The following is a 14,057-nucleotide window of genomic DNA, read 5'->3' as shown; positions in this document are numbered from 1 at the left end:
ATATGGCTCTGGAAGAGAAAGTGAGGCTGGTGACCTTGCACAGCCCTCCCTCACTCAAATCAAAGTCAGCTGCAAGTCATGTCATCATCTCCCTGATGCCACCATCCTCTTGGAAAACGAAGGACAAACACACATTCCAGTCAAACTAACCTTCTTGCTATTCTTCCTATCTGATGGCCCACCTAATATCTTTGTGACTTTGCACAGTCTAGACTTGCAATGCATCTCTGCTTCTTAGAATTCCTTTCCTTCAATGTTCAACTCAAGAACCATTATCTACATTAGGTTGTTACTGATTCCCCCTACCCCCAGTTATTGTTATGTTCATTGTAAAATTATATTTTATTTACTTTGTATATATTTTGTATTCACTTATATTGTAATACCCTCTCTGACACCCCCCATTCCTCATAGACTACAAACTCCTTGTGGTCAGGGGTGGTTACAGTTTGGTTTTTGTATCCCCAGTACCTGGCACTCAGTAGGTGGATTACTAAATGTTTTTGATAGATTAATATACCTGGAGAATGTTCTTTTCATCTCTTTACTTATTGAATTCCTCCCCATCTTCTAAACCCCAACTTAAATACCACTTGACTATGGGAAATCCTCACTGCCAATGCAAAGGAATAACTACTCTGCAACCTTAGAGAGTCTCTTGAGGGATTAAGAAATTAAATGACTTTCCCAGAATTGCATAGCCAATATGTATCAGTGCCAAAATTTGAATTCAGGTTTTTCTAATGACAAGGTTGTTATTATTATTATTATTATACTTATGCTTTATCTTTATAAATGACACATACAGAGTTTTAAAGTTTACAAAATATTTTGGAAACAGTCTTGTTTGAGCCTCATAAAAGATCTGAGAGGTAAGTCCTAGAGGTACCATTACCCCCATTTTAACAATGTGAAAACCATAACTTGCTCACAGTTACAAAGTTAGGAAATGTCAGGTGGTATTTGAACTCAGGTTTCCTTATGCCAAGACCAACCCTGTTTACACTATACCATACCGCCTCTCTAAAATCTTCCTGCTACTGCTACCAAAATGGCAGCCTAAACAGCAGTAACATGAAGGGTAGGTGAGAATGCAACACCTCGTCCCCATCACACTTCCGCTAACTTACTCTTTGCCACAGATGAAGTAGAACATTTGGGGTGGGATAATCATAACCCCACAGGACAACACCTATGAGGGCTATGCTATTTTCCCCCCGCCCCCCACCTCCACCCTCAGCAGCATGCTTCCTACACCTCGGCCTTCTTACCCTAATCTTAATTGAATTCACACACCTCAATCCAATCCATCTCTTTGCTACAAGCATTTTCTCTGGCTGTACCCCATGCCTAGAATGATGTCCCTTCTGGCTGTTCCTCCTGGCTCCTCTGGCTTCTTTTAAGTCCAACTGAAATCGTATACTTTATAGGAATTCTTTTCCAATCACTCTTACTTCTAGGGTTTTCCTCTTCCTTGTTTCCTATTTTTCCTATATGTAGCTTGTTTGTGTATAGTTGTCTTTCCCATTAGATTATGAACTCCTTGAGGGCAGGGACTGTCTTTTGCCTTTTTCTGTATCCTTAGTGTTTGGCACCATACAGGGCACACAGAAGGTTGCCAATTATTGACTGACACCTATCTGAGTATCGCTCAACACAGAGTACAGTGTGTTTGATCAATCACTATAGGATTTAGACATAGAAAGGACCAATGAAATCATCTGGTCTAACTTCTTCATGTTACACATGATGAAATTGAGTCTCAAGCAGTTTAAATGACTTGGCCAAAGTTATATAGATAGTAGCAGATTTGGTATTTGAGCCTAGGTTGTCAGATTTACATTTAATTTCTTTATTTTTTTTGTCCATTTTATTTTATTGATTTATTTGCCCATTTTTTGCCCATTTTATTTTGCCCATTATTTTTTTACGTTATATTACATATGCAATTTCATATGGTTACCAACAGCATAGTCATTAAAAATAATCCTTCCCTATAGCCTTCCTCACCCATAACCAGAAGGGAAGTTATCTCCTTAACTATAAGACTCTCAAACTCAAATTTAACCCTGGGTTCCCCCCACCTCCCTGACCCTGTACCTTTGGAATGCTTAATGCTTTATACTCCCCTAGTGAATCAATATATTTTGGCTTTAATTTCCCTCAACAGCTGGTGATATTTGATTTGGTTACTGCCCTGGGACCTCTCACTGAGCTTGAAGATGATTCCTAATTAGCTGCTTATGTTAAAAACCTGACATTTTCTGAATGTAGTTAAAATTTCTGTCTAATAAACTGCCTCAATCATGTTTCACTTATGGCAATAATATTTACCTGATTAGCAGAAAGCCTATTCATTCTTTTGATATTGGCCTAAGTTGGTTTTTAGGTCCCTCAGCTTCTCCAGCCAGATGTTGTTAACAGGTGTAGAAGAATAATGTCATAAGTTATAAAGGTCTGTGGGCAATCTAATTCACCTGATTCTTAACCAAAACAAAACAAACCCCCACAGATACATAATGAGTACCTACTACATCCAAGACTTGGCATTGGTAGGAAGATAAGAAGTATACGATACCATGCTTACCCTCAAGGATCATTAATTCTAAAATATAGCAAAAGAAAGACACCAAAATGACTCTTTAATAATTATAAACCTTATGTTGTTTTCAATCATTTGGTATTCTGTTTGCAAAGTCTACATAGGAAGATAAACATCTCTATAGTGGGTGTTATTCATGGTCTAACCAATCCAATATTCCATTGCCAACAGTGGTTCTAAGGAATGTATTGTGGAAGCTCATGACTATCCTCTCTAACATCATTATATTCTAACTTCTTTCCCTTCCCTTCTTTTACTTCCTTCTCTTTTTGCTCTTCCTTTCTTCCATTGGGTCTTACTATCTCTCCCAGTTTGGAAATTCAACAACCACTCAAGGGTCTCATCAATACTGATTGTTACAGAAATTTTGAGTGCTCTATTTCTGACCTGTGTCAGTTTGCCCCTCCTTTCAGGTGCTTGGAATTTTGGTGCAAGACTCAGTACAGGTGTCCCATTTGCTTTAGACCATGAACTCAAGGTCAAGTTATTCACCAGCCTCAGCTTCCTCAATTAGTCCGACTTTCTTAGAAACCAATCATGATTATGTCATTTATTAAATTAGCAAATTCAGTTAAATGAGTTGAAATTAATTGCATCTGTCAGGCACCTACCATTTGCAAAACAAAAGCCTTTTTAAATCCATTTATGGTTCCTGATTGAACCAGTTGTTATGAACAAGATTTCCATGAGTGCATCACCTATTTTTTAATTGAATTTATTTATTTATTTTTTGTTTCCAACATCACTTCCATAAGATCTTTAGTTCCAAATTTTCTCCCCACCTGTTCCCTCCTCCCACCCCAAAAGGGTGTGTGATTTGATATAGGTTCTATATATACATTCCTATTAAACCTATTTTCACACTAGTCATGTTGTAAAGAAGCATTAGAACCAATGAGAGAAACCATGAGAAAGAAAAAACAAAAAGAGGGAGCGCAAATAACATGCTTCAATCTGTATTCAGACTCCATAGTTCTTTCTCTGGATATGGATAGCATTTTCCATTATGAGTCTTTTGGGGTTGGTCTAGATCCTTGCATTGCTAAGAAGAGATAAGTTTCTCAAAGCTGATCATTACACAATGTGGCTGTTACTATGTACACATATGTCTTTCCCGGTTCTTCTGATGTCCACCTGCTCATCATTTCTTATAGCACAAGAGTATTCCATTACATTCATATACAACAACTTGTTTAGCCTTTTCCCAACTCATGGGCATCCCCTTGATTTCCAATTCTTGGCCACCACAAAAAAAAACTGCTATAAATATTTTTGTGCTTGTGGATCCTTTTCCTATTTGTATGATGTCTTTGGGATACATGCCTAGAAGTGGTATTTCTGGGTCAAAGAGTATGCACAGTTTTATAACAGAGTTCCAAATTGCTCTCCAGAATGGTTGGATCAGTTCACAAGTCCACCAACAGTGCATTAGTGTTCCGATTTTCTTAAACCTTCATCATTTATCATTTTCCTTTTTTGTCACGTTAGCCAATCTGATATGTGTGATATGGTACCTTGGAGTTGTTTTGATTTGCATTTCTCTAATCAATAGTGATTTGGAGCATTTTTTTTTCATATGACTATACATAGCTTTACTTTCTTCATCTGAAAACTTCCTGTTCATATCCTTTGACCACTTATCAATTGAGGAATGACTTGTATTCTTATAAATTTGACTCAGTTGTCTATATGTTTTAGAAATTAGGGCTTTAGCAGAGACACAAGCTGTAAAAATCCTGTTCCAGTTTTCTGCTTTCCTCCTAATCTTGGTTGCACTGGCTTTGTACAAAACTTTTCAATTTAATGTAATTAAAAATTTTCCATTTGGCATTTCATAATGTTTTCTATCTCTTGCTTAGTCATAAATTCTTCCATTTTCCATAAATCTGACAGATAAACTATCCCTTGATCTCCCGGTTTGCTTATAGTATCAGCCTTCATATCTAAATTATGTATAAAATTTTGACTTTATTTTGATATACAGTATAAGATGTTGGTCTATGCCTAGTTTCTGCCATACTATTTTCCAGTTTTTCTGGCAGTTTTTTTTTTTTTTTATCAAATACTGAGTTCTTATCCCAGAAGCTGGGATCTTTGGGTCTACCCAACATTAGATTACTATAATCATTGATTACTGTATCTTGTAAGCACATTACCTATTGTAAGAAGTTCGTTGTCTTTCAGTCATGTCCAACTCTTCATGACCCCATTTAGGGATGTCCTGGCAAAGATACTGAAGTGATTTGCCATTTCCTTCTCCAGATCATTTTACAGTTAAGGAAACTGAGGCAAAGAGGGTTAAGCATCTTACCCAAGGTCAAACAGCTAGCAAGTGTCTGAAGCCAAATTTGAATTCAGCTCTTCCTGGCTCTTGGCCGAATCCTTTATTCACTGCAACAGCTAGTGCTTCCTTGTATTTGTCATAAATTTATTTCACCCATGTTACAAGTTTCTCATCTTTTTTTTCTTGATATTTCAAGATTTGATGAATAAGTTCATGTTCAATTCACTGATGCCATTCTTAGTTTTCCATGTTTTGATTGTATCCTATGTCAAAGTAGACAAAAGATTCCTTTACCTTTTTAGTGTATCCTCACAAGGCAACTCCTTCATCCCTATTTACTCTACAGTTGACTTTGAAGGGGCTTTCCCTGTCATAGCTTTTTTTGAGGTGCAGGAACTATACATAATCATTGAGGTATAACACAACATGGCTTTATATAATGGCAAAACAATGTTAAGGGGCAACATAATATAGTGCCTAGAGGAATGGTCTGGGTTCAAATCCTGACTCTAAAACATACTGTCCATGTGATCTTGAGCAGGTCACTTCATTTACCCATGGCCCCAGGCAACTCTATAACAGTCTATAAGACTACAAAAAGGGTGGACTAGAGCAGAGTGGACTAGAGCATTCATAGGCAATTTGCTCATGGGGAGTTCCCTGTACCTGTGAAATCACAAGTCTGGTTAACACACACACACACACACACACACAGAGTATGGTGTGTTTTAATACCTTCTGGGTCATACCAAAGAATGTACTATTCTTTGAGGACAAAAGATCAAACCAGGAAGTTGAGGGCCTATAATTGTTATCCCTAAATGTACCACTTTGCAATCTGTCCATCTAGAAATGCTACCTGCACAAATTCATAAAATGCATTTCCAGAGAGACAAATGCAAAGTGGTGCATTTAGGGATACCAGTTGTAGGTATAAATGAAAGGCTCTTAGCTATTGGTTAGAAATAAACACAAGGACCTCAGCTTCCTGGTTTGGCCTTTTGTCCTCAAAGAATAGTATATTCTTATTCTAGAAACAATAGGGAGCCAAAGGGAGGCCCAGGAACTTTTTGAGCATGGTAATACAAGATCTAATCATACTTGTGTTTTAGGAATACCAGCTAGGTAAAGAATGACTGGAGAGGAAAGGAGAGACTAGATAGAAGGAAGGAGACCAGATAGGAAGTTATAGCAAATGTTTGGGAAAGAAGTCTGAATTGAGTGGAAATAGGAGGATAGAGAGTGAGTAGATGTATGATACCATGTTTCCCCGATAATAAGACCTATTCTGAAAATAAGCCCTCCCCTTACTGTGTAAGATTCCTCTAAAATAAGCCCTCCCCCGAAAATAAGCCCTATTGAGATTGCTACTGTAGTGAAGGTGATCCCCTGAGCTACATGCTACATTACGGTACCCTCTGTATGCACCGTCCCCCCCTGGGTGAAACACACGCCGCGCTCCAAGCTGCATCCAATCAGAGCTGCAGCAGTGAGCGCATCATCCTGTTCTTTATTGAATTCATTATTGAATAAAGGTACATTTTTTTGTTCACATTTACCTGTTTATTAAAATTGCTGTCAATGTTCATTAAAATAAGCCCTCCCCTGAAAATAAGCCCTCTGGTGTTTTTCTGTCCAAAAAATTTAATAAGACAGTGTCTTATTATCGGGGAAACATGGTATGTTGTAGAGACAGAATTAACAGGAAATTGGCAGTGGATTGAATGTGTTGAGGGAGGTGACTGGAAAGAGCTGAGGGTGACTTTCCATTGCCCTTTGCAACATCTAAAATTCTGATTCTGTCTAGGTCCTGGTTTTCCATTGTCTTCTGCCATGGGGCATCACTAGAAGAATGTTTGTGTAAAAGATGTAGGTTCTTATAAGAACTGATAACTTGGGATCATCAAAAGCCCTCAGATTTCCTCAATTTGATTTGATACATTCTCCTATTCATCCATTTCTGTGGCCAGATTATTGAATAGCTTTTTTAACTCCTTGTCCAAGATTTATACTACTAATTCAATGGGTTGTTTCTAATTACATGGGTAATTTTTCTGTATTCACATTGTTGACTATTTTATTCCTTGTATAGATGGCTAGGCTTGTTTAAGTGATGAGCTCTTTGGAATAGTTCTATAGTGTTGTAAAGTTTGATGCCCTCATCAAAGGGTCATCCACAAAGTGGAACATTTGGAGAATCTTGAGAGTGATTGAAAAATCTCTTTTCCATTTGGTCATTGTTCAGGGTATCCTCTGTCACATTGGAAAACACCTATTTAATACCATCGTTGATGCTGATACTCAGTGGTCCACTGAGAAAGTTATCTTCTGAATGTAATAGAATATCACTGCATTATAACTATGAACATGATCAATACAGAGAAACATAGAAAGAGTTACTTACCTGATGAAAAGTAAAGTGAGTGGAACCAGAAAAAAAATCCAATACATTCAGTGACTACAAAAAAGTATGTGGGAATAACAACAGTCACAAAAATAATACAAAATGAATGCTACAAAATTACATAAACCAAGTTTGGCCCCAAAGAAGAGATAAGAGAAGACTCTTTCCCGATTCCTTTCCAAAGATGAGGGCAGGGGCCCACAGGAGTGAAAATATCAAATATAATATCAGGTTTCTTTGAGGTATTGATCACAGTTCAGCTGGTTTTTGTTCATTTTCCTCCTTCAATTTCGTTGTTGTAGTGAGAAGGGATGGCTCTCTGTGAAGGGAAAGAAAGAAGAATACAGTGGGAAATATATCAGATATAATACAAAAGATAGTAATAAAAATAAATTTAAAAGAAAAAGCTATCTAGGTTATCTCTATCATGAAATTATATCTATCTCAACATATCCTTTAGAGACAAATTGTTTGAGGAGAGCCTTGAAGGCTGCATTTCATTCTTTAGAATTAAATTGCACATTGGGCCTTTGTCCTATCAAAAATGATGTCCTTTGAAGAAATGCATTTTGGAGAATACATAGTTTTTCCCATACTCCTAAGTAGGAATGATTACTATCAAGATCACTAACAGCTTTGAATAATCTAAATAATCCCACACAGTTGCTTCGGAGACATTCTTTAATATGAGAGAGAAATGCGGATGCTTTATCAGCTCTGAACAGGACAGGAGTGTCTGACCAAGAAGAGGGCATCTAATAATAATAACAATGAACATCTTTGTAGTCCTTCAGATTTGCAAAGCACTTGGCATATATCATTTAGGTATCAGAGAAAGAATGAAGATTTAAATTTTTTTTCTTTTTAGTCATGAACTTGATCATCAACAACATTCCAATAATAAACAAACAACAAAATGGAGGAATGAATATGAAACTGTAAATTTGCAGGGTTTGTTTTTTTAAGTGTATATTAAATTTAACATGATAGTAGTAAGACTGTCATTTGTACTTCCTTCTGAAATTCTTTTTGTTCCCTGACTTGAAGACTGAGAGTCACAATATCTGAACCTAGACTTGATGACAAAGATTCTCTTAAGCTAGAGTGTAACAGAAAACTCCCTGAACAAACTTTTATGAGGTCACAGTTTGGCAGGACTGGTAGGTAACAAAGGGGAACAGCCTTAGGAAGAAGTCATTCATCTGGTTCCACATCACTGGAGCTACAAGGCAGAGGAAAATGATTCTTATTCCAGACAGGAAACTTTCTTCCTGAAGTGATGAAGACTGTACCCAACAACAGCTAAATATTGGTTAGGAAAGGTAAAAACTTTTTGTTAAGTCACAAAGACTTACCAATGTGATCCTTCCAGATCCTTTCAGCTACCGTACTAGCATGTCCTTCTGAAAGTACCTGAAATCCCAGCCTCCTGGCTTTCCACAAACTAGACACTCAATCTCTTGGCTCCAGGCATTCTCTCTGGCCGTCTCACATGTCTGGGATACTCACCTTCCTCCACACCAACTCTTGACCTCCCTGACTTCCTTTAAGTCCCAACTAAAACTCCACCTTCTACAGGGAGCCTTCTTCAACCCCTATCAATTCCAATGCCTTCCCTCTGTTAATTATTTCTTATTTATCCTGTATATACTTTGCTTTGTATATACTTGTTTGCATGTTGTCTTCCCTGTTAGACTCTAAGTTCCTTGAGGGAGGGGACTGTCTTTATATCCCCAGAGCTTTGCTCAGTGCCTGGAACATAGTAGGTCCTTAATAAATGTTTATTGAGATGTAGATAGATATGCTAAATTATAGTCATGTATGTCTCAACTCTCCTGATCAACTACAAGATATTTTAGGATGGAGAATATTTTTATCTTTGAGTTTTCAACAGCTAGGTGGTAGAATGGATAGAGTCAAATCCAGCCTCAGATACCAGCTGTGTGATCCTGGGAAAGTCACTTAACTCTTTCTTAGTTTCTTCAAATGTTTAATGGAGATAATAATAGTATCTGCCTCTCAGGGTTGTTGTGAGGATCAAATGAGATAATATTCATAAAGCACCTAGCATGCTAAAAGTGCTTAAGAAATGATTATTCTCTTCCTTCTCTTCCTCTGCCCCTTCTAGCACATAGCACAATGCCTAGCACTTAATAAATGTGAGCTGACTGGTTGAGGAAAGGCAAGGGAGCCATAGCTAGGCGATGCAACAGAAAGAGCACTGGGCTTGGAATCAAGAAGACTTATCTTCCTGAGTTCAAATCTGGCCTCAGACACTTACTAGCAATGTGACTCAAGGCAAGTCACCCAACTCTACTGGCTCAGTTTCCTCATCTGTAAAATGAGCTGGAGAAGTAAATGGCAATCCACTCCCATATCTTTGCCAAGGAAACCCCAAATTGGGTCATGAAGAGTCAGACATGACAGAAACAACTCAACAACAAGAAACGCAAGGAACCAAAAAAACCCTACAATGGAAAGCAGAGGCTAGTAATAACGATGAGAGGAGCTTAGTTGAAAGAGAGGTTGGGACAGAGAACTCCATCCAGGCATCATCTGCTGGGATTCATTTTGGGATGTGTGATGAATGATGCCATGCTGGAGAGCGGTCTCTGGTGATGCTGACGTGGGATTTGGAAGAACTGGAGGATCAGTGGATAGAACTCCCTTAGATCATCTGCTGGAAGAAAGAGGTATTCTAGGAGGGCCAGGTCTAAGATGAAGAGCAATGCATGGTGACAGCTACTGAGAACAGTAGTGAGTCACAGAGGAAGAATAACCTGCCTATTTCACACTATCAGTGACTGGGAATTTACATAAAGCTCTAAGATAGAGTCTCTTATTAGAAAGTTCACATTAAGATCCTAAGACCATACATCTAAAGCTAAAAAGAACTTTGAGAGCCATCTAATTGAATATCCTTTGTTTTACAGGTCAGAAAACTGAGTCTCAGGGACTACATGATTTGTCCAAGGTTATAAAGTTAGAAAGCCACAGAACTACAATGTGAACTAAAGTTATCTAACTCTAAATCTGACATGTTCTATTTAAAAAAAAAGTTCTCTTGTCTTTAAATAAAACTTTTCTCCTCTTCTTTTTGGGAAATGTGTGTTTCCCAGGGGTATCAGCATACTAGATGATGTCAGTTATTGATTTTCCAGATGAGGCTATGAGCCAAAGAAGTAAAAATTTCTATGAAAAGAACAAAGGACCTTCTTGTTGTGAGAACCTCTGACATAAGAGTTAAGAGTCATATAGTTGTTTTGTTTTAATCAACAAACAATGGACAATGAGAGTTTGTTATCTACAAATCCACCTCTGCCAGTCAATTATGTGGTATGTGATTAGCTATAGAAATAATCTGAAAAAGTCAGCTTCATTTATTTTTAAATCAAGGATATCCTCAATTTATGCAGAGATAATTCTCATAAAGATTTTCTGGAAATTAGGTGGCAAGCATATGGGTCAGCAGTTACTACTATCCTGATCAATTACTTTTTTGTTAATTTTGTTATTAGCAATCTTTTCTATGCTTTTTTAAATCTTCCCCTTTGTTGCAATATATTGACAATGGATCATTGAGTACCTTTAAAATTGGGTAACTCTTAAAATGTGTTTCTCCTTTCTAAATTTAATTAGGACAATTTAGTCTTCCCAACTTCAATTTCTTATATACATTTGCCAGTGCCTCACATAGTACATTAGGTATCCATGTTGTCTTAGTAAAAAAAAAAAAAAGTGTGCCCAGGTGTTCTATTACAGTTAAGATCACACTGAACTCCACAGGAGCCATACCATTCATGTCAAGGCAATAATAAAGGAATGCAGCAAAGTAGAAAGGCCCCTCATGTCTCTAGTACACTTCTTCTGCACCTGAAAAACATCCCTAAGCAAATAGTGCTATGAGCTAGAAACTGCCCTGGCTCAATTCAAAATTATGTAGCTGCCTTCAGAAAGAAATCATTGCTAATAATAACATGGTTTATGGATGCAGAAGTGAGCAAGGAAGCTGCAGTGTTTTTAAGTTAAATGAGAAGCAGTGTGGTATTAGCAGAAAGGAAACTGAATCTGGAGCAAAAAAAAAAAAAAACCTGGTTCAAATCCCAGTTCAACAATTTAATTCCCTGTGACTTTGATCAAGTCATTTAATGTTCATTGGTCTTGGCTTCCTCATCTATAAAATAAGGAGGGTGTACTAGATAATCTCTGAGGTTCATTACAGTTCTAAATCTATGGTTCCATGACCTTCCTAACAAATCATTAGGAAAATTTTAAAGAAAAAAAAATTGACAGGACAAATATACAGATTGGATCATCAGACCTAAGAATGATTAGGTAAGATTTTATTTAATATCTGGAGTGTATGGGGTGTTCAGGAAGGACCTTTGGTGTCCACCTTCACCCAACTCTCAGCTAAGGCTCCAAGAAGCTGTAGCATGAGTAGGGGCCACACCCTGGTAAAACCATCTTGGCAGATTGGCTAAAACAGACTGAAGGTAACCTGCAGGCCTCAAATTTGTCCGTGAGTTAGAGGGATGTCTGCCCCAAGCATGTGAAGACTTCCTCAATGAAATGGGCAGATGAAAACAGTTTGTTCTAATGGCCATGAAGGAGGCTGAAACGGGAGCTGTGGAGTGCCTAGAGCTTAGTCATACCTCAAAGTCATGAAGCTCATCCATTGCATCCTGGACCATCACCGGTCATCTTGACTTTTGTCCTACCACCGGACTCTGATGACTCTGGAGGAGAGAGTGAGGCTGATGACTTTCCATAGCTCTGCCTTACTTGAATCCAATTCACAAGCAAGTCAAGACATCACCCCATGATGTCATTGGTCCTCTTTGAAAAACAAAGGACAAAAAAATATATTTAATATCTTCCCATTTTTGCCTTTTCCCCCAATCTTTCACCACAAGTTAATAATTATTTATTCAAATGAATGTCCTCATAATTCATACATATTTTTTGCATATTCATTTTGGGCTAAAACATTGTGCCGGTAGTTTTGCCAATACATAATAAAATAAATCCACTATGAAATAATGTGTGACATCATTATACATAGGTCCTGGAGGCCAATGGCTCTAACATGGGCCTAGAAAAGTCATATGGGATTAGAAGGCACAGATGAAACATAAAACAAAACAACAACAAAAAACCCTTTCAGGCCTCCATCAATCATTTATGAAATATTGTTAAAATCACACAGTCTATTTACATATCTGCCAATGTAAGATAGGAAACAGAAAAAAAATACCTAAGGAAGAGATATTGGGCAGCAGAGGAAGGGACGTAGCATTCCTCACAAAACCATACAGAGAACCCTTCTCTGTGACATGAATTGGCAATCATCTGTAATGTCTGAGAATTGTACTGAGGCCTGATTAACGACGTGCACTCTAGTTATCAGTTAATGGTAGTAAGTACCATAGCCTTGGGATCCATGACCGACAAAGCTTTCTAAGCTGCTAAAAAAATAAAAATAAAGCAATTTTGCCATTTGTATTTCAATGGATATTCCTGTTATCTTGGGGATTGGGGTTGGGGGTGGAAATATAATGCCCCCACTTCAATTTGCTTTGTTGGCCCTTTTCCCCTAAGATAACTCAGTTGAAGGATTCTTCCTGAACCACAGACCTCAGAGCTGGAAAAGACCTCAAAAGACATTGATTTTCAAATGAAGTAATTCCCTCCAAAACATCCCCAACAAGTGATCATCCAACTTTCACTTGAAGACCTCCAGGGATGGAGAACCCATTTCCTTGTACAGTTTTGATAGGAAGTTTCTTCTAGTTCGGGGCAATTTCTGGTTGCAGAACCATCACTGCTGGTTCTGTTATCTAACATCAAATAGATTATGTGATTGATAGTCCTTACGTATGATAGTTTGTTTTTTTTTTTTAACAAAGATGGGGGATCTTTATTCAGATCAGCAAACTCACATCCTGAAGTCTTAGACTTTGGGTGGGCCTTTTGAGGAGGAGAGAAGAGAAGGCAAGGCCAACCCACCTTCCTGGACATCCCCTTCATCCCCCAACCCTGTCTCAGGCTACTTAGTAAAGAGGGGAATAGGTGGAAGGGAATGCCAAGAACAGAGGGACTTGGGGGAAAAGAGGCCCCTGCCTAGGAGGGGCCTACCCAGATGTGTGGCTTTCAAAATACAGCTGTGGCCAGGATGGCAGCCACCATAGGCTCTCCCTATAAATTAAGTCCCCACAGTAGCAAGGCTAGGGGTGGAGCAGGAAGAAAAATCTTGTGGAAGAAAAATTGGTCCCCTGTTCAGCTGCTTTCAAGGCAGTGCCCTGAACCCTGGTCTAAATAATGGCTATGTAGGTGCTAATTCCCAAATGAGAGGACAATCCAGGGTGGGAGAATGACTAGAAATGTTGAAGGAGTCAGGCACCCCTGCCCCAGTTTTAGTCCATGAGATGGGAGGATGGGGTGGTTGGTCCAGTTCTGCTGATTTGGGGGACAGGGAGTTCAAGGTGAGAAGGCGCTGGCTCAGTGCCTGCAGGCACAACAGGAGAAGCAGTGCCACCAATGGGTAGGGAGTGGAGGGGGAGAGGAGAGAGAGTTGGGAACAGAAGGGGCGTGAGAGGTCCACGGGCTTCCTGGGGATGTCACTGCTAGAAACATATCAGCCATTCAAGGGAGGGTGAGGACGAGTGGTGATGGGAGGATCTGGGTGGCACCCCACGTCCAGTCACTCCTGCCTGAGGGGCCCCACGGTTGGTGCCCTCTGCAGCCCCACGGTTGGTGCCCTCTGC

General features: G+C 38.7%; 1 protein-coding gene across 3 annotated transcripts in view; it reads right to left on the bottom strand.

The window, feature by feature from the left end:
• Window positions 1–3,303: 3,303 nt before the first annotated feature.
• Window positions 3,304–14,057, bottom strand: part of LOC138160146 (small ribosomal subunit protein uS14-like) — a 104,129-nt gene continuing 93,375 nt past the window's right edge. The window contains exons 4-6 of one of the 3 annotated variants that reach the window (XR_011168093.1): window positions 11,946–12,129; window positions 7,291–7,609; window positions 3,304–5,149 (exon numbers count right to left, since the gene is read on the bottom strand). The gene's annotated coding sequence lies outside the window, so the exon portion shown is untranslated. Of the gene's footprint in view, window positions 5,150–6,536; window positions 7,610–11,945; window positions 12,130–14,057 lie in introns of those variants that run through there. The other 2 variants (XR_011168096.1, XR_011168091.1) reach the window with 2 other exon arrangements.

Source organism: Petaurus breviceps, unplaced genomic scaffold (genome assembly GCF_028583685.1).
Source record: "Petaurus breviceps papuanus isolate PSGF00001 unplaced genomic scaffold, PetGlider_PUasm1.0 118, whole genome shotgun sequence".
Lineage (NCBI taxonomy): Eukaryota > Metazoa > Chordata > Mammalia > Diprotodontia > Petauridae > Petaurus > Petaurus breviceps.
Note: the sequence above shows the minus strand (reverse complement) of the source record. Positions and strands in the feature narration are given on the sequence as shown.